We start from the raw sequence: 21,323 nt of genomic DNA on the forward strand, positions 1-21,323 counted from the left end.
GAGTATACTCTATGTGGGTGCAATGCAGCTTCCTCCCAGCAAAACCTTCACAAAGAATGCAATTTTTCATAACTCATGAATTCATGAATTTGAAAAATGACAATTCATTAAGCTCATTTCAGGTTGTAGAGAATTTTCTGAGTTGAGATTCAACAAATCTTCATGCTCAATATTTATTCATACACTGCACAATGCTGTACAATAATATAAACAGCTTTGGTGAACCCTGGTAATGAAAAAGATAATTAAAATATTAATTGGAGAATTCATCTTCAAACAGCTATTATGTGGGTCACATTTCTCAGCTTGGTCTGAAACACTACAACATATGAAAATGAGAATGCATATGGCAGGTACTTCAACTTATCACCAAGAGTAAATAATCAACCCCCATCCCAGTTTTAGGAATCAGAGTTTAAACAGCTTGGGTTAGTACCCCACACTCACAGCATTTTTAGGAATAAGGATTTACAGATCTGACATGGGAAAGTATTTTTTTAACTTGTGTTAGTATTTGAAATTAATTTGAGGAAATGATTTTAAAATGTTGTATCTGGGAAGCTCTGTTAAATCCAGTATTGTATTGCTACAACTTTCTCATGTCTACGTACTGAAATATTTTGAAGCACTGAATGCAGTTCAGTTCAAACTTTCTCACAGGAAAGCACAAAAGGTCACACAACCTCTAGAAAGGGAACTTTCTCATCTTCTACCAAGATCTGGCACAATATTGTGCTAGGCTCCAACTGTGTCCATGGTGACTATATGTATGCACTGAATGACCAAAGTTTCAGAGGCCACTCATATGTTCACAGGTTCTTACAATGCAGTTGATCTGGTGGATCATTTGAAGCCAAGCCAAAATGCTACCCCTTTTCATAAGGGTTTGAGGGGTTAGCCTAGGGTTCTATTTGGGATTCATCACCCATTCAGGGTGTTTGAAGAACTTTAGGGACCTACTTTATTTTATATGAAAGGACAGTCTATTCCATAGGAGGGAAATTCTTTGGGAAAGGTATTCATCTCACATTTGGGTACTAAAAAGCTTGCATGGGGAGGTGGGATTACTGAAGTTAATGCTATCTTGCTCACCTTGAGATGAAGGGACCCCATTTAGTATAGGCAGGACCATGACAATAACACACTCATTAGTTGCATTTAGCATTGTAAAGAGGGTCAACATATGTAGGAGCATTCATTCAACCCTGATACAAACAACATGAATTATACTGCTACCCCAGGGATACTAGGATTAAAAATAAAATACTTATCCACACTACAGGGGACAGCATCACTTGTTACTCTCTGTGCAAGAGGAGTGATAGATCAACATGTGACTGGGGAGACTAGATGGCCAAAGTAAAGTTCCTGCCTGGGTATCCTAATCAGCCCATTTTCTCCCTCTAGTGACAGTCAGATGATAGGGGTGGGACAGTTTTCATGTCTAAAGAGTGGTCTTCTCTAACTTTACATTTCTCCTGTTCATCCAGATAGTACTTCTGCAAGTAGAAGGAGTTATGACGATCAGTTCTAGGTTGCCCCTTGCCACTGCAAAAGATATAAGTCAGCAGAAAAATTCCTGTCCATTCACATTAATGCACTGTAAGTAGCTTCCCTGTTACACCTGAGAATGGTGCTCTGTGTTTGCACCCAAATGCACACCACTTGTCCCTATCCACCAGATCAAGACTGATGGGCTTTGCCCCTTCATTCTGCTCTACTGGACCAGTTCTACCAAGTGTCTGAGCCACTTTATTAACTTGGTTCACTTGGAATGTAGGCAAGGCTTATCCCTCTGGCTAAAAGGAGGATATTTTAAACAACATGACATTTGACTAGTTCACAGTATATTTATTTTTGCATTTCATAAATACTCCAAAGAAATGGTTCAAGGGCCATTTGCCACGACCAATGCTTATGGCAAGCAAATAACAGCATATCAAGAGATACAACAGTTTACAAAAGTACAGTTTAGCAGTAAGTCATGACTGGGTGTGATGCACAATATTTCCCCATTTGATCTGATCATGAGGACACAGCCATGAGTTAATATTTCAACATTAACCACATCATATGTAAAATTGCAAAAATGTTGGAGGATTAAAATAAAATGATTACTTACTCTACCTTTTGTTGCTTAAGCATGAGGGTATATATAATGTAGTTCAGCAATGCCTAGCTAAATATATTAAAGACCACAAGGTATTATAATATTCTCCAAATAGAACAGATATGTGCAAAATATAATGAACAAACTCAAGCCTTTGTACATTTGCGGCAAATAAAAAGCGTTGGAAACACATGCTCAAATTATAACACTCTGTTAAATTGAACACTGCACCACAATACATAAAGAAGTCTAATTTCATGTAATATAACGTTCCACAAACGTGAGATAAAAGATGATGTAATAAGGTGGATAAACACATGTAGAGGAAATAACTTAGTGTAAAATATTCTAGAAAATTGAATAATGGGTACTACATTTAAATTTAAAGTAAATAAATTAATGGATAATTCATTTACAGTGAAGTAGACACAGCCAAGCTGAGAAATCGGTGCCCTTGCAAAGCTAAAAAGTAAATAAGATGACAGAAACAATAGCTTAGAAGTGTACTTTAGAAAAAGTTGAAAAATAAAAGATAGGGACAGTCCTGTATCGCTCCTTGTTTGAGGAGGTTGGAATTATAAAGTGAGAATCAAGAGGTTACAGTGCGTTATTTATATACTTAGGCATGAAGAGGGGGATTGTTCGAGGGGACAACCTGTCAGCATGAAGATGATGAAAGAAAATTTCAACAACTCTGCATTGCAAGCTAGCTCAAGGGAAGGTAAGTGAGCTTTTCAATATAAAGTTAAGGTCCCTTTTGATGGGGAAAGGAAAGGCCCTTGTGAAGCATCGAATCTTTTCCATTTTTCAGCATAGGATTTTCTAGTACTAGGCCTCCTTGCCTCCAGAATGACATTCATCACTTGCTTACTGAGGGATGGTAATGGAGAGATCAGGTAATTAGCCAGGCTGCCAGGTTCAGGGTTTGAAGCTGTGGGTGCAGAATCTGGCCCTCCTGCTGGGACAGCAGGGCAGGGGTCTGAGGCAGGTGCCATGGTGCCAGCAGTGACACACTGCGCAAGAGGGGCTACCAGTGTTGGCGTGGCCAGTCTGGTGCAATCAGTATTGTCCTTGTTTGTCCTGTTTGATCTTTAGTAGTACCTTGGAGAGGAGAGGCAGAGGGTGAAAGGCATAAACTGGTTTTTCCAAGTAAAGGACAGGGCATCCACTTTCCAAGCTTGTTTGTGGGGAGTCCTTGTGCAGAATTTGTCCAATTGGTAGTTCTGGGGGGAGGCATACAGGTCTATCTCTGGGCTCCCCCATTTGTTTCTCAACATGTTGAATATCTTTGGTTCCAGTTTCCACTTGAGTGGGTCCATGAGATTTCTGCTTAGGTCGTCTGCCAGTGTATTTAGCTTTCCTGGCAGGAATTGAGCCTGTAGGTGCACTTGGTAGCTCAAGGCTGTGTTCTACAAAGCCATGGCTAGTCTGCAGAGAGGGTATGAGTGGGTTCCCCCCTGCTTGTTTATGTACCACATAACAGTGGTGTTGTCCGTCTTTACCAATAATTGTCCTGGAAGAATGTGGTCCTTGAAGGCTGTCAGAGCATTCTGTACAGCTAACATTTCTTTTTGATTGATATGCTGGTGCATTTGATTTGGGTTCCATTTGCCCTGAATGCATTACCCTGCCAAGTGAGTCCCCCCATACATAATCTGATACATCTGTTGTTAGGGTTTGGCGGCAGGGGGTAGAGTGAATGGCAGTCCCTTGTTTTGGTGGCAGGCCTCTGCCCACCAAAGGAACTCTATCTGTAAACAAGGTATGATAGGAATCATTGATTCTAGATCCTGAGAATGCTGGCACCATAGGCTTTTTAGATACCACTGTAGTTTCCTCATATGCAGTCTTGCATATGGAATTAGTAGAATGCAAGAGGCCATGAACCCCAGGGCTGGCAGTATTTTCCTTTCAGATAGCTGGGCCTTTGTGGCCAGTTTTTTGAAGTAGGCTGTCAAGTGAACTTGTTTCTCTGGCATGAAGTTGGCCATCTGGGAAGTTGTATTCAAGCTTGCTCCCAGGAATACAATTTATTGGCAGGGTACAAGATGTGATTTTTTTCATTTATGGTGTACCCCAGAGATGTTAGCAATTTCTTTACAAATTCCAGATGATTTAATAGTATGTCCTGGCTTTCTGCCTGAATTAGACAATCGTCCAGGTATATCTGAATATTTATTTGCCTGCAAAATGCAATGACTGGAGCTAGGCACTTTGTGAATACCCTGGGCACAGTAGATAAGCCAAAGAGCAATGCAGAGAACTGATAGTGCATGTAGCCTGCTCTGAAGCGTAGATATCTTCTGTAAGATTCCCTTATTGGGATATGCAGGTAGGCTTCCTTTAAAATCCAGTGTTACCCACCAGGCATATTTGCCTAGCATGGGAAGCAGCTGATGCAGAGTTAGCATCTTGAATTTTGGGATTACCAAAAATGTGTTTAGGATAGACAGGTCCAGGATAGGATGCCAGGAATTGTCTTTTCTGGGTACCTGGAAAAGTCTTGAGTAGAAACCTTGCCCCCATTCTTCTTCTGGGACAGGTTGAATAGCTCTGATGCTTAAAAGAGAGATAATTTGCTTTTGAGCCTCTGCCCACTGATTTGGGGGTAGGTCAGGCCAACCGTTTGGGGTTGGTAAGGAGTGGAAGTGAAATCTGTATCCTTAGAAACAATATTTAAAACCAATTTGTCCTGGGTAATGAGTTCCCAATTTTTTGCTTGCAGGGCAATTTTGCCACCTAAAGGAACAGTCAGTTGAGCAGGGCTTGGAAGATTTAAAGTCAAGTCATTGAGACAGTTTGCATAGGGGTGAGTCTTACTACTCTCTGTTTTGGAAGTGGGAGCCCCCCACTGCTTTGGCCTGTGAGTACCTTGGGACTGAAGCCTGCAGGTTCTGCTGGTTCTGGGTTTGGACTGAGAAGGCCTGGAAGAGGCTGGAAAGGACCAATTCTTAGAGGGCCAATGCCTACTAAATCTGGTTGGCTGTACTTGCAGGAAATCTTTAACATTTTGCATACATTTAGCTTTTTCCTCCATTTTTTTACATACAACCAGGCAGTCTTGGTTTAAGGGAGCATCCAGTAATTTAGCTTTAACATGATCTGGCAAAAGATCGCTCCTTAAGTCAAGCATGCCTTCTAAGTAAAGACCCAGTGACAGCAACCCTGCAAGATGCCACTAATAAATCAAAACCACATTGTGAAGTATGTTTTCCAACTTGTTTAGCAAAATGCATTAAATCCTGTAAATCTTTATTTTCAGCACTGTCAGGAATCAACATCATTTTCTGTTTAAGCAACCAGTAATATGCTGCTGATACTTTAACACATAAAACTGGTAGTTTAAGGCCCTAATGGCCAAGGTTGCAGAAGTGTATACCTTCTTACCCCATCTATCCAGCGCCCTGGACTCTCTGTCAGAGTGGGTAGGATTTTTGGCAGTAGTAGCCTTAATGCCCTTGGGTCCCTGTGAAATGGTCTCAGGATCTGCAGTAGGATTTTTAAAGAGGAACTTATGAGAGTCAGGTATCCTGTAATACCTATCAAGCTTTCTGGGAGCAGGAGGTAAAGAGTCAGGGGCCAGGCTAGATTCCGAGAAGGCATCATCTACAATGTCCAGTACAGGAGGGATAGCTAAAGGCATGAGTTGAGGTAGGACTAAGAATTCCCTAAGCCTCTTTTTGGAGTCAGAGTAATCCTGGCTTTCCTAGCGGAAATGCTCCCTAAGAGTATGCAAGGTTTCACCAAAAGAGAAATCATCTGGTGGGGAAGCAGAGGGAATGGAGTCCTCTGCATCAGAATCCTCACAGGTAGATAAGGGTAAATCCTGGTCATCAGAGAAAACAGAAATTTCAGAATCCTGATCAGAAGAAACAGTAGGAAAATCAGTGCTAGGTCTCTTAGAGGGGGAAGGGTGGCTTCCCTTGATTAGAGTAATAGGGTCTTCAGCCATTCTTATCATTTGTTTTTTTAGGCATAGGGGCCTGACCATGCAGTCTGGGTGTCGGTTTTCTAGGCATGGATCGAGTTTTAGGCCTTGAAGAAGACGATGGTGTCAGTTTAATATGCAAGTCAGTAGGACTGAATACACCCTCAGAAGCCGGTGCCTGCACAGCTGCTCCGAACCCATCTAAGGTAGAGACATCCGCAGGTTCCACAGTCGAAGAAGCATCTCACAGCATACTGGACTCTGAATGGGTCTCAGTAGAGGCCTGTGAATCTGAAGTAGCAGGTATCAGGGGCTGCGAAAGTGCCTCACTGAGTACCGGTGAACTGGTGACTAGCTTAGGAGAAACGTCGTCGGCAGCTTTGGATCTATGCGGTCTGTCTCTGTTTTTATCTTTGCATTTTTTCAGAATGTCAGTAGTCGGGTGGTTTCCCAAAGCCATTTCCGGATAATTGAACTGAGTACCAAAACATTTAGATGCATAAATGAAATGATGACGAATAGTATGAGGTTTGAATAAGGCACAAAACCGACAGTGAGGTACGTCGTGGTCTGGGCCTAAGCAAGGAATGCAGTACGAATGAAAATCCTTATGATGTATTTGCTTTCCACAAGAAATACAATTGTTAAATTTTACTGACATCAGTTTAGAGCAAGAAAAAGGATCCCCAATGGGGTACTTAGCTTAGTTGAAGACTTCGGATCTGAAACTCGAAAACGAAAATTTCAGGAGTTGGCCGACCGGGACTTGCAAGCTGCTTCTGCTTCAGGCACCGCACGGCAAGAAAGACTGATGTAATGGCATCTGCTGCATGCTTTACACCCCTGACTACCTGACGTCATGGAAGATGAGACAGCAACCGACGCAGGACCCAAGACTTTGATAAACCGGCCCGACTGAGGGCTACTGCAAGCAGATAAACCTAATGTGATAAGCTATGAGGAACAGGCAGGATGTCAAATAACCCCTTTTAATACATGACTGCAACAGTGAAACACGAAGAACATCTAATAGAATGTTAAAGGAGCATATCTTGGAGCATATGAAGGCTATAGTCAATAAGAAAGAGACGAGTGCCTTAGCTAAGCATGTTGAGGCAGAGGGGATACATCATGTTTTTAAATTTTTGGTTTTGGAGGTAGTGCATGAAAGCATCAGAGGGGGTGACATCAAGTACAGAAATGAAGAAGCTGAGCAGAGATTGATCCTACAGCTGAATGCTGATAAATTTATTTATTTATTTATTTTACATTTGTTGACCGGGCTAGTCTAACTGGATACATGTCCATTTTCAGTAGAGGCCCGGGGAGATAAGCTCCAAGACAGATAAATGAAAAACTTAATAATCAATAAAAAAAAATGACTAAATAAAAATATTCATAATAAACATTGCAGATTCCAGGTACAACAGAAAAAAATGACTAAATAGCAACATTCATTATATACATTGCATATTACAGGTTACAACAGAAAATTCTGTGAGGACAAACATGAAGTACTTGTAGTGCAAGAATGCTTACACTATACAATATGCAGGTATAATAACATGAACAGAAGGACTAAAGTCAAAAGAGAAGACAGGTTAATTATATAAAAATAAAGAAATTCTTCAGTAGGAAGTATTTACAGAAACTGGACACAGTGTAGTTTAGGAAGGAATCTGTATTTATAGGTAAAAGGAATATATAATAGTTCATGAGTAGTCTAGGTTGGGCAGAGCTAAGTTTAATCAGATGGATAGATGCCTATTCAGGTTTAGTACAGGAGCACAACCAGTGTGTTCAAAGGTAGAGTTTCAGTCTGTTTTTGAAGAGTAATAGAGAGGGAAGAGAGGAGAGGTCGCTGGGGAGAAGATTCCAAGTTTTTCTGACAGCGTTAGAGAAGAGAGATTCACAAGCCTTGTTGTTAGGTTTAGTGGTGTGTAGAAGACTTTTGTGTGAGGAACGTATTGATTTCAGATTTGTATATGGGGTGATGAGGGTAGATAGAATAGGAGTACTGGAAGGTTTATAAAGAGTTTTATGGGCAGTGGTTAGTTGATGGGATTTAGTCACATTTTGTAGTTCCAGCCATCCAAACTGCTTTATATTTATGCAATGGTGGGTTCTGTAAGGGTTTCCTGTTGCAAATTGTTATTGTTATTGTAGGAAGTTTCCAGTTTGCTAAGGTTATTTTTAGAAAGGTTAGTAAAAATAGGTGAGGCATAGAGGAGTGTAGAGATTAAATGAGTGTGAGCTATGGTTCTTCTAGCTGTGGGGGAAAGGTAAGGTTTAATCCTATAGAGGGAGCCAAGTTTTTTGTTGACAGTTTTTTTTTATAGTATTGTTGATATGGATGTCAAAGTTCAGATTGTTATCAATGGTGATAGCCAATAGTTTGGTGGTTGGGTCTGGTGATATAATGGTACCATTGGTGGATGTAACTGAGAAATCAAATGGAGGGGACTTATGAGTTGGATTAAAGAGGAGGAGTTCAGTTTTTTGGGGGTTCAAAAGAAGGCAACACTGTGTGAACCATTGTTCAGCTGTGTTAAATACCTTCTGGGTATGAGAGAGAAGTTCAGATGTGTATTTGGCTGAGCATATAAGTGTGGAGTCATCAGAATATTGTATGCATGTGGCTTGGGGGATGGCTAGATGAAGGTCATTAATAAATATTGAGAAGAGGAGAGGTCCTAGTTTGGACCCTTGAGGGACACCTAGGGTAACCGGTTGGAGGGTAGAAAGAGTCTTATGCCAGATTATGCCTGTTGTCTTTTATCTAGGTAGGACTGGAACCATTTTATGGAAGGTGCATCTAATGACAGGGATTTGAGTATGTTGATGAGAATCAGATGATTAACCATGTCAAATGCTTTGGACAGGTCAATAAATAGTGCTGAGGAAAGGTTATTAAGGTTGCGGTTTTTGTTTATGCAATCTGTAAAGGAAAGGAGGGCAGTGGTAGTGCTGTGTGAGGGTCTGAAACGATGTTGACAGCTGGAAAGTAAGTTATTTTGGGTTAAGTGGTCAAGTAATTGCCTGTGGATGCATTTCTCCATGATCTTTGTCAAAGGTGAAAGAAGGGCAATAGAGCGGTAGTTGGAGAGCTCAATGGAATGTCCGCCTTTATGGAGGGGGATAATATGAAAGACTTTCCATAGGCTAGGTATGTGACCTTCGGTAATAGTCCTATTGATCAGAATGGAAATGGGATATGCTATAGCTTTGGCTGATAGCTGTAGAAAATCAGCAGGTAGTTGGTCTGCTGAGGGAGAGCATGGTTTTAGTATTTGTATGAGGGTTAGAATATATGTAGTTGGGACAGGTTGCAAATGAAAAGGAGGGGGTGTGGTAGAGTTATAGGAAGGTAAAGTGAAGTTATTAGGTGATAGCTAGTGTTTGGATAGTATTAGAAAAGAAGGTATTGAATGTATTTGCTGTATTCATGGGATTATTATGGTCAGTACTTTGAGGGTTAGGTGTGGTGGATTGACCTGGGTGGAGTAATTGGTTAATGCTAGTCCAGAATTGTTGTGGGTTATTTTGGTTAGTTTGTTGAAATTTTAGGTAGTAATTTCTTTTATCAGAGAGTATAGCTTTCTTAGTGTCATTTCTTAGTTGTCTAAATGTTTGTTGGTCAACAGGGTTTTTAGTCATTCTCCATTTGGCCCAATGTTTATTTCTAAGGTGCATTTTGTGTTTGGTTACTTTTGAAAGCCATGGGGCAGACTTGGTTTTAATTCTAATTAATCTGCTTGGAGCATGTTGGTTGAGAATGGCAAGGATGTTAGAGTTAAAGTAATTGATGGCTTCTTCTAAAGGGTGGTGTTTTAAGGGAGACCATTTGCAAGCTCTGAGTTCTTTTTCGAATAGCTCAGGGTTAAAGTTCTTTTTAGATCTGATATTTCTGACAGATGTTGGATTGGGAGTATGGGTTTTATGCCTGATAATATAGGTAATATAGGTAATATAACTATATAATAGGTAACGTCTCAGAACAAACTACAAGAAAGTTGTGTTTCTGGTCTTTGGTGCAGGCTGGAGAAGTTGTTTGACCGCAACTGAGCTACAAAATATAAGTATTTTTTGATTATTTTAACAGATTACTGTTTTTATAATTTAATATATATAAAGCACTTTGTCTATTCAGAATCTTCAGAAATCTTTTTCTGTTTAAACACTTACATAGCTTGTTGTCTTAGGCAATTGTATAAACTGAAACACTTGCTCTGTGTAATTATCACTTGGCTAGTGGGGTTGTGTTTCTGGTCTTTGGATTATTTTAACAGATTACTGTTTTTGATAATTTAATATATATAAAGCACTTTGTCTATTCAGAATCTTCAGAAATCTTTTTCTGTTTAAAAACTTTCATAGCTTGTTGTCTTAGGCTATGTTGGTGTCTTGCTCTTATACTTGGTGGCTTTGCAGTTGCCCGCCCCTACTGTGACACACCTCCCAGTCTAGTGTCATTAGCTCATTCTTCTTAATACAGAGAGAACATTTGATAAGGCCTTCTGTTCCTCCTTTTTACCTTTTCAAAAAGTAAAACAAAACTTTTTTTTCTTCTTCGCCTGAACCTTCTTGTGTTCTGACTGTCCTCCTCAAACATATTGGAAATATCCAGTATATTTCAGAGCATTTGTTATAACTGTATTTGCTATAACTGATTTAAGTATTTTTCTGGCTTTTGAATATTTACGCCTGTTTATACAGCTCTGCATTCTATTTAAACTGCTTTGTGTTGATTAACTGTTTTGCACTCTTAAAAAGTTATTTGTTGCTTACATTTATAGCATTTACTGTTTGTTTTTTTCCTTGTCTCTGTAAAAAAACAAAAAAAAAAATAAAATCTCTTGTTTTCCCACCTTACTGAACTAGAGTAGTCCAGTTTCAGAGTTGCTGATCCCTGGGCTTTGTTTTTAGTTCCTGTTACTGATCCATTGCCTTATTAGGAAGGGAATTGGTGAAGTTTCAGCCAGAAACTAGTAGTCTTACCAACTCTGCACAGATCCTCGTGGTGGCCTGCAGAGAGCTAAAAGAGTGACTTTCTACCAGATATAAGTATTTTTGTGGCTTTCCCACTGTTATTACTGCTACTTTAAGTGATTTCTGCATTTTACACTGTTTATTGCACTTTAAGTTACTAATTGTTGCAAATTGTTTCTGTAGGCTACACACTAACTGTCTGTTTTTTCCTTATCTCTGTAATAAAACAAAAAATCTCTTGTTTTCCCACTTTACTGAACTAGAGTAGTCCAGTTTCAGAGTTGCTGATCCCTGGGCTTTGTTTTTAGTTCCTGTTACTGATCCATTGCCTTATTAGGAAGGAGGGAAGTTTCTTTGCTTACCAGTGGGAGTGGGAATTTCAGCCAGAAACTAGTAGTCCATTGGTCGTTTTGGGCCAATTTCTAGCTCCTTCAGCCCCTGCTATAAAACACGCTAAACTGTACTGCTGATCTAACCAGCATATCCTATAACTGAAAAGTTCATCTCTACTTGATTCCCAAGTAGACTATTCTCTATCTGTAAAGCCTAGCACTTCCTCCTACAGTACATGCACCTTGATAAAGCAAAAACCCACTTCCCGGAGTCCTTTGAAAGTTCTTTATCATCAGTTGCTAGTGTCCTCTCCAGCTCAACTGGTGAACCTGGGAATATTGAGGCAATGTTACAATTGCCTCATGACAATCCTCTCCTTCTCCCACAAAACACAAATACAAGATGCGCTGAGCTCTCAACATAGGAATGGCAAGACCAGACAGGAGGAGAAGGCAACCACACACAATACATACCCAGTCACACATGGTACCATCACAACTTCAAATCATACACATACTCACACAAAGACATACAGGCTCTGGTCAAAATTTACCAAAACAGCAGAGGCCACCAAAGCAGACACCCAAACAACTACCACCTCACGACCCAACACATGCAACACATAGACCACACAGTCAGAGTGTCAAACAGTCACAGCCCTTAAGGCCAAACAAAATGCCAGACACACTTGTCATTGGTGATTCCACACTGCCAGACTGAGTAAGGAGAAGGTCACAGCTCAGGTCTCTCAACAGCAGGTACAAATGCGACTCAGTCATTGTCCACGCTGGTGTCAACGACCTGAGCTCTCTGATTATGTAGCCCAGGCAGGTATGACTATCCTACCTTCACCGAGAATGATGCCACAATACAGTGATAAGATGATCAGCTTTAATAATTGGCTTAAATTCTGGTGTCATTCAAAGGGGATGCAATGTGTGTCTGCCTGGGATGACATGCTGGACAATAGTGCCTTTTTAGGCAAGGCTCAAATTCTAAACCTACCACCCTAGAACACCAAAAGGAAAAAACTAAGGGTAATGCTGCTCAATGCCAGAAGTCTCAATCTCAAGATGCTGGAGAACATCGATGTCTGTGCTGTGACAGAAACCTGGTTCAAGGCTCCTGAGAGCACCCCAGCACTAACAGGTTTCACCTCATATCATCCCCAAAATCCGGACAACACCAAGAAAGGAGGGGTGTCCATATTCATAAAGGACACCCACACCTCAAGGTTCATCTGAGACCATCCAGGTGCAATTAACCATAGGCAAGACTGCTCTGCAATTTGTAGCATGTTACAGGCCACCCTCTCAAACTCAGGAACCTCACATGGCCTTCCTGAAAACATTGGAGGATAAATGTATCTCCAAACACCATCATACTAGGTGACTTCAACTACCCTAATATAGACTGGGAACACTACTCAAGCCCGAACACTCTAACCCAAAGATTCCTGGAGTTCATAAACTCAAATGCCATGGAACAACTAGTCACCATCCCCACAAGAGGTGAAAACATACTTGATCTCATCATCACGAACATGGGATCAAAATGTTAGTATACCCTCACTGGTGAGATCAGATCATAAACTAATCTCGCTGGAGGTCCTCATCCCGCCCCACCTGAAACAAAAAGACCACAGTGAAAAACTTCGCCGATTTCACACTTCTAAAACTAGTGTGGTCTCCTTTAAGGCCCCTGAGCCAGTGGTAAACATTACTCAAACCGCTGAATCACTTACAAATGCCTTCTACCAGCACCTACAGGACTGCATGGATCAGGCAATCCCAAACAAAACTAAGACTCTCTGTACCAAAGGCAAGCGTCCAGTCTGGTGGACCCCAGCCATAAACAAGCTCTACAACAAAAGGAGGAAGCTACTACAAGATAGAGCAAAATCCTTGAAAGGTAAGACACCTTTGATCATTATAAGTGAAAACTAAGAGCTCTCATAAAATCATCCAAGGCAAATTTTGAGAGAAAAAGGACTCTAAAGACAATCATAAGGCCTTCTTTAGCTATGTTAGAAACCTAGGAGGAAACTCCCAGATATGCTCAGAATTAGTTCAAAATGATGTGAAAATTACTGAACCTACACACATTGCTAACATACTGGCTGACAGGTTCAGTGCAAACTCCCCTCCCCAAAAGGAGAGATATCTATTCCAGAGGATTGTAGCCCCCAAACATCTCCAACGCCCAGGTGAGAACTGCCCTCACTAAGGCAAAACACAGCATCCATGGGACCGGATGGTGTCCCCGGCTGTGTGCTTCATGAACTCAACGAGGAATTAAACCCACAGTTAGGACAGCTGTTTAATCTTAGCCTCACCTCAGGATACGCCCCCAAGAGTGCGCCGCGCGGCGACTGTGGTCCCACTTCATAAGGGCGGTGCCTCCACAGACCCATTAGCTTGACAAGCCTTATCTGCAAAGCCATGGAGAGGATCATAATGGAACTCATAAATAAAGACATAGGGAACTTGCAGACTTTGGATCCAACCCAGTTTGGCTTTGTCAAAGGCAGATCCTGCCTCTTAAACTTGGTTGACTTTTGAGACAGTCACCAAGGCCATTGATGAGGGAAAGGCAGTCCATACAGCCTACCTCGACCTGGCAAAGGCCTTCGACACAATACCCCACTCAGGTATCATCGAAAAACTCATCAGCTTGAATGTAAACCCATACATCACAAGATGGGTTGCAAACTGGCTAAGCGACAGAACCCACAGGGTCAGAGTTGCTGGAGCCATGTCAGACTCAAAGCCTGTCACAAGTGGTGTCCCACAGGGCTCAGTCCTGGGTCCACTCTTGTTCGGCATCTACTTTTCTGAAGTACAAGCAAACACAGGAGGGTTATGGCTGACAAAGTTTGCAGATGACTGCAAACCGGGGGCCATAGTCGAAAACACATCTGACACAGATATCCTCCAGAAGGGCCTCACAGAAACGGATAACTGGTGCCAGAGCCATGGCCTGAAGTTAAACGCCAAAATGCATAGTCAAAAAACAAGGTTACCCCTAGCTACCATATAGGTGACAATCCACTGAGCACAGAAAAGTCATCAGAAGTTGACAGTAGTCTTCGTTTGACACTCATGTTGCTAAAGTAGTTAGGAAAACCTTCTATATACCTGATCATGAAGGGATTCACATCTAGATCAAGGGAGGTCATCGCCCCTGTACTCATCACTCATTAGACCTATGATTGAGTACAATGCCCAATGTATCTGACCAGACACCTGATGCAGCTTGAAAGGCCCCAAAAGTTCCTCACCAAAAGGATAAAGGGTCTCAAAAATATGTCTTATGCTGCCCGACTGAAAGAACTCCAGCTTTATTCAGTCTCATACCGCTTGCTCAGAGGTGACCTGTGCCTGACATATAAGGCCATGTCAAACCCAGATTTGATGAATATGCTTCACCTCAAAAATCTAGATCCCTCAGAACCACAAGGCGGAGACTTAAACCTTGACACGGTTATAAATAGAACGTGCTGGAGGGACAGATTCATCACCCAGAGACTCCCTATGCTGTGGAACAAAACATGTGAGGCAGAGCACCTCGCTGGCCTTGTTCAAGACGAATCTTGACCAATGGATGGGAGATCGCAGATATACCCCAGGGATTACTTCAGTGTCACTGCTTGACAGAGGCACAGAAAAATGATAGGCATAGTTTTTATTCAAACTAAAGGGGTGGCGAAAGCCACATAACTATGGGCTAGGCTTATAAATGCCCTTGGGCAGATAGCCTAGTATGAACCTATGAACCTATGAACCTATGAACCTATGAGATTACCCTGAAACTGACTCCAGGGATGAAAAACTCAGGTTCCCCATTACATATGCAAGTGATGTCAGTCAATTTTGCGATATATTTACGAAGAACTGGAACATATTATTAGCCACTAAAGAACTTGAAGGCATCATAGACTCTGGACCTCACTTCTCATTTACAAACAAAAAAATCACTTAAAAGGCAGTTATGTTATAGTCCCTGAACGCAGCAGATAGGATAGGGACATATATGTGCAGGAACTGCAGAGCTTGAAAGTACATTTTCTCATGTAGCACTTTTTTACATCCACAGCAAAAGTTTAGAATTGAATTTAATTTCTATTCAGACTGCAGGACTAGAAATACAATCTATCTTAGTTTTTGCCAATATTGTAAATTTTTTTATGTGAGCAAGAGTAACAAAATGCTCAAAGAATGCATCTTAGAACATATGAGGGACATAGTAAACAAAAAGGAGAGTAGTGCCCTAGCTAAACATGTAGAAGCTGAAGGGATGCACCATGTTTATACATTTTTAGTTTTAGAAGTTCTGGAAGAAAATATCTGAGGGGGTGACATTAGAAACAGAACAGAAGAGGCTGAGCAAAAATGGATTCTGCAACTAAATGCAGACAAATCCCCAGGCATTAATGAAGCTGTTTCTTTGAAACCATTTTTAAAGGCAAGAGCCTTAAAACACTAATTCCCTTCTACATGGTTCTATAGGCATTCACATTTGAACTTGCATACTGCTTTTAACAGTTTTATGTCTATTTATGTTTTTTTCTACTATTTTTAAATTAATTGAATCTGATATAAATATTTAATTGTATGTCTTAACTGACTGGTCACTTTGAAAGTATATATACCAAGGAAGGCATGGGATGTTTTATTAAGTCTGATGAAGCGACTGGAAGGTCGTGAAAGCGCTCACTTTGTCCTTGCAATAAAGAAATTTCCTTCTACTGTGGCAGTTCGACTTTTTATACATACTATTTTTATGTAATTTAGTCTGAAGACGCGATCAGGAAGATCGTGAAAGTGCTTACTCTTGGTTTTTATTTGTTTTCTCATTAAATAGTGTTTATTCCTACAGCCATGGGCGTTCGTTTTCTTTTTGCTCATTTGTGTATCTTATATGAGTAGCTTCATTCTGTGAGGAAAACCTGTTTTAATTGCCCCTTACTATTTTCAAAAGAAGGGAGAACCACTGTTGCCTGGACCAGAGAGGAGTCACCACAATCATCTTGGAGGATTCCTCCTGAATCTTCAAAAGTGCCTTGAATATCAGTGGAAAAGATGGAAAAGCATGTAGAAACAGCCTAGTCCAAGGAAAGGAAAAGGTATCTGTCTTCCAGGCCTTCTTACATGGAGTCCTAGAGCAGAATTTTGCTAGCTAATTGATCAGAGAGGAGGCAAATAGGTCCCCATAGAAGGATCAAATCTTGAAAGACCCCCCCCCCCCAGTCTAGTTTCCATTTGAAAGGGTCTGCCTTTGTCTTGCTCAGCATCTCTGCCACAATACCTGTAGAGTGAGATTGTGCTGAAAAGTTATATCTCAACCCAACATGGCTCATCTGCAGAGAGGGTCTGCAAAGACCTGGTTCCCACTTGTCTGTTGATGTACCACATGACTGTAGTATTGTCTGTAACAACTTGAAGAGGTCTAGGGGACCAAAGATGATTTATTGCGTTTAGTGCCTTGACTGGAGCAAATTATCTCTTTTATATTTTTGTGCTTGCATACATCCTTGGTGCCCCATGCACCTTGCAGTTTTAGCCCTCATGAAACTTCTCTCAAAGCAAAGTCCAAGGCACCTGTAGAGACTAAGTGCTTTGGAATGGTGGTGGGGGGGGGTCTGCATTTAGGAATATTTGCTGTCTCCAACAAGTGATTAATCTTTGACAAATCCCAGAACTCATTTTTGACAAGGTAATGGGTGTTGGTGTAAGGACCAAAGAAGTGTCAGATATCATTTTTGCTGTCTAATGTGGAGTCATACACACACTTTAAACAATGAGGTATGACATGAGAGGGAAGAAACTGAATTATTTAAAGCAGATTTTTTTCTTACAAGAATAAACTGCAGACAAAACATTCCTCATTATTTCATAATTAGTCAGAATAAACCTTAACATATGAGCCTGACAGTTCAAAATACTGAAAATCAAAGTTGCAAAAGCATACACTTACCTTTCCCCATATTTACCAATTATTTTCCCATCCTTGTTAGAAAGTACAGGATTGGAATTAAATAAATGTTTAGTAGGATTAATGGCAGCTTCCCCTGGGATGAGCACTATATTCTGACTAAATAGGGAAGACTTCCATGCTCCCTTTCCCAGGACCAAGGAGCAGCTCTCCCTTAGCCCCTGAAGGGTCCTTAAGAGCTGCAGAGAATGTAGGTAACCCCTCCCAGTCCATAGTAGCTGTAGGTGCTACAAGCTTTGGGGGTAAAAGATGAATAGCTTTCTGGAGCCAACCTTGGTCACAGCAGAGTCATCTACCTGTGGCTGAGGAAAATTGATAGCCTGATGTGCTGGCAAAGGCTGTTTGCTTAACATTTTGGCTGGAAGAAGGACTGACCATGGGTCCAGTAGTTTGTTCTTGGTCAAGCTGAAAATGGTGCCTTTTTCCTAAGGAAAATAAGTAGCACAAGCTGGTAAAAATTTAAAGTTTCAAAAAAGTCACTTTTCCCCCTATAAAAACAAAGCAAGAAGTACCTTACTACACTTTACCAACCACAAAAGTAAAATAAATAAAATTTCCCACAGAAAAAATGTTTTTCAAATGTTTTTAATAACTTTTAAATTTGACAAAAGAATGTGTTCCTGTTTAAAAGTACAGTTAAGTTTCGAGACAGTCCATTAAAACACAAACTCCTCATAGAAAAATAACTTTCCTAACCAGAAAAGTAGTTATAAAAATGTAAATGTGGAAGCTTTTTTTTCCCAAAGGGAACCTGTCTGCCCTGCAATGGAACAGGGCAAGCCAACTATTGATCTTTGAAAGTCTGCAGAGGAGTGCACTCTTTGTAGTCAGGTAAGCTCTAAAGGATGTGGCACTCAAACCTGTCTTTTTAGGCAGCTCAGCTCAATACGATGAACATCAATAAATATTAATTAAGCATTTACTTGTTTCACAAGTGAAAAGTTGCAGTTTCATTCTTCAGACTGCTATTTGGATTTTGTTCATATTGTACAAATATGTAACAGATTAGTGATGACTTTAGCTCATGTATGCAATAGTCAAGTCTGATAGGAGAAAATGCAGAATTTGGCTAAATAGTGTGGAAAATAACAGTGTGGAATAGGCAAGAAGGGAACCTTGTACTGACTAAGATGGCAGATTAGGCAGCTGTGTAAGTTAAACTGTAATAGAAACAGGAGAATTTCCCTTAAAAGCACACAGAGACCACAGTCAGTCCGGGGCTGGTTTCTCCCTCTTTCTCCGATTCCTCAATAAGACTCCCCACTGGCACAGCTATAGAGTTGAGATCACAGCTGAGTGGCCAAGCCAAGACCTCTAGCGACCTCTCTGTCCAACCAGTGCAGCGTCCCTGCCTAAGTAGCTGACACAGACACAGTTTGAAGTTTGGTTTACACACACCCACACAGACACACACACACACACACACACACACACACACACACACACACACACACACACACACACACACACACACACACACACACCTGTGAAAAGCTGGGATAGATTTACTAGCTATGCCCCCTTTTTCCCAGACTGTAAGGTAGTTATCGCTGCCATCAGCCAACTCTTATCAGATAATTTAAGGCCCTTAACAAAGAGTGTCCAATCTTAGTGTGTAATACTAATATTGATAAAAATGGTAGTTTGACCAAGAGCAAGGCTATTAGGAGTGGCTCACAGTGCTGGAATAGTTTGCAGAATGACATCATTTCTTGTCATCTAAGTCTATCCCAGATGAAACCTCCACTGGTGGAAGCTAGCAGTATTTATCATCTACCTGTGAAAATACATAGACTTCAAATCTTTGGCAGATGCTGGAAGTCATAAAACAATTACATCCCTCCACATCTCAAGCATAGTAATTACTTTTCCTTAAAGACAACACAGAGAGCTCCCTAATATAGACATCATGTCTCTTCCTGCCATAAAGTAATTTAATTTCAGCTATTTTTATGAAGTTTTGCTGGACTGAAGTTAACCTTCTGTGTTCCAGTTTCCACTGTTAGAATATATACATTTAAACAACTACAATAGTGCATGTACATTTCTGTTCTATTCCAGTAGGGCACACTGTGGATACATTTCAAGCACTTTGCAAAAAAGCTTTTATCAACACACATATCTGTACAAACAAGTTTGATATACACATATCATACAGTTCTAATACATTTGTAACACATGAATCTTATATAAATCATGTTGATATTCACAAATGACATATAATTATTTACAAAATTCCAGATAGCTGTGCTGGCAGCATCTCCCTTTGCCACACCTGTAATCTTGGATTTAAAATTTATAACCTTCTATTGTCAGACTCCCTCTTCCAAGAATAACATTTGCAGTCCTTGTTATTTCAAATAGCTACCAGTATTTTATATATAACAATTATATAAGTGAGAGAGTATCAGGTAATTTTGTATAATTTTATGAATTATCATATTAATTCTTTGTTTTTGAAATAATGAAAAGAAAGACCAGAATACATGTCTGAAAAATAATGAATACATTAAGCAGTTTTGCTTATCACATCACATGAACGCTGTGGACATATTTCAAGTTAGCTGTGGCTTGTTCAACAAACAAACAAAAGGGAACAGTTAGTATTCTGAAGCAAAACAATCTTTACAAATGTGAGTGATCATGCAAAATTTCTAAGTATGAACATGGCAGTGTATGAAAAAGTGCATATATACCAGTCTGGGAGTGGAAGGAAGCGTAAACATTTAAAGAAAATCCATGTTATTAACAGGTGTTAGAGTGCTGCATGCATTACTATCTTTGGTCCTACTGTGGGAGACTGGGTAACTTACAATGACAGAATCAAAATTTATTATATAGACGTCAAATATTAGATAGCAAAAGAATTTATATGATACTAAATGAATGGATGCAAAATATGTAGACAGTAATGCAGATTGTTAGCACGTATTGAAGCATTTTAAAAAAATGTTTCAAAAGATTGCCAAGATGTCACAGAAAATGTAAATCCCTCCTTTGGTAGTTACCAAACCATGAAATTATACTTTACTATTATAAAACAATATTATTTACAAAAAATGTCATACCTTTTTTAAATAATGACATTGTTTTACAGAACGTTATTTTTTTCCCACCTCATTGCAGCAACTGAAATTTTCTGATATTCTATTGACATCTGCACCTGTTTGTTGCCTATATATATGATAACAGTTTTACATTACATCGATTTTAGAGAGAGGTTCATTGGTGGTGTAATTATGCATCCAGCATTAACTTGCAGATGCTCATAATCCATTAACACAGAGATTGGATCAAAAAGTCTTTTTAGTCTCCTAAATGTATGTGTGTGTGTGTGTGTGTGTGTGTGTGTGTGTGTGTGTGTGTGTGTGTGTGTGTGTGCATGTGTCTGTGTGTGTTTGTGTGTGCATGTGTGTGTGCATGCCTGCGTGCATGCGTGCGTGTGTGTGTGTGTGTGTGTGTGTGTGTGTGTGTGTGTGTGTGTGTGTGTGTGTGTGTGTGTGTGTGTGTGTGTGTGTGTGTGTGTGTGTGTGTGAGTTCTCTGTGTATTTGAGGGTAATTTCTTTTCTGTATGTCACATTTCTGGGTCAAGCATGTTCACATTGGTGATGCATGGTTTATACGATCAATGCATAATGTATAAACCAGCTGCTGCTTTTAATGTATAATATGGCCTCCCTTAGCAGTATCGAATGGGACCTGAATGCATTTTGGAGTATATACCAGAACAAAAACTAGCACAGGATGTCCAGTGTACAGAATAGATATGGGTTGTACATTTGTTTGTGGTATACTGAGAAAACCTAAAAATTAGACTGGCCTATAAAGAGCAGATGACATCTAATCAAACAGTAGACCTAGCATTATCTAAAGAAATAGCCAAATGCACACAAGAATTTCAAAAGAGTACAGAAGAATGGGGTGTTCTCATGATGTCCACTGATTTTCTTAAAAAGCAAGTATGCTTTT

The 21,323-nt window shown here is 40.2% G+C and overlaps 1 protein-coding gene across 2 annotated transcripts in view; it reads right to left on the minus strand.

Moving 5' to 3' along the window:
* Positions 1-21,323, minus strand: part of NR1H4 (nuclear receptor subfamily 1 group H member 4) — an 856,459-nt gene that overhangs the window by 224,041 nt on the left and 611,095 nt on the right. The window lies entirely within an intron of this gene.

Source organism: Protopterus annectens, chromosome 11.part0, assembly GCF_019279795.1.
Source record: "Protopterus annectens isolate FY-2018-M chromosome 11.part0, PAN1.0, whole genome shotgun sequence".
NCBI classification, from domain to species: Eukaryota; Metazoa; Chordata; order Ceratodontiformes; family Protopteridae; genus Protopterus; species Protopterus annectens.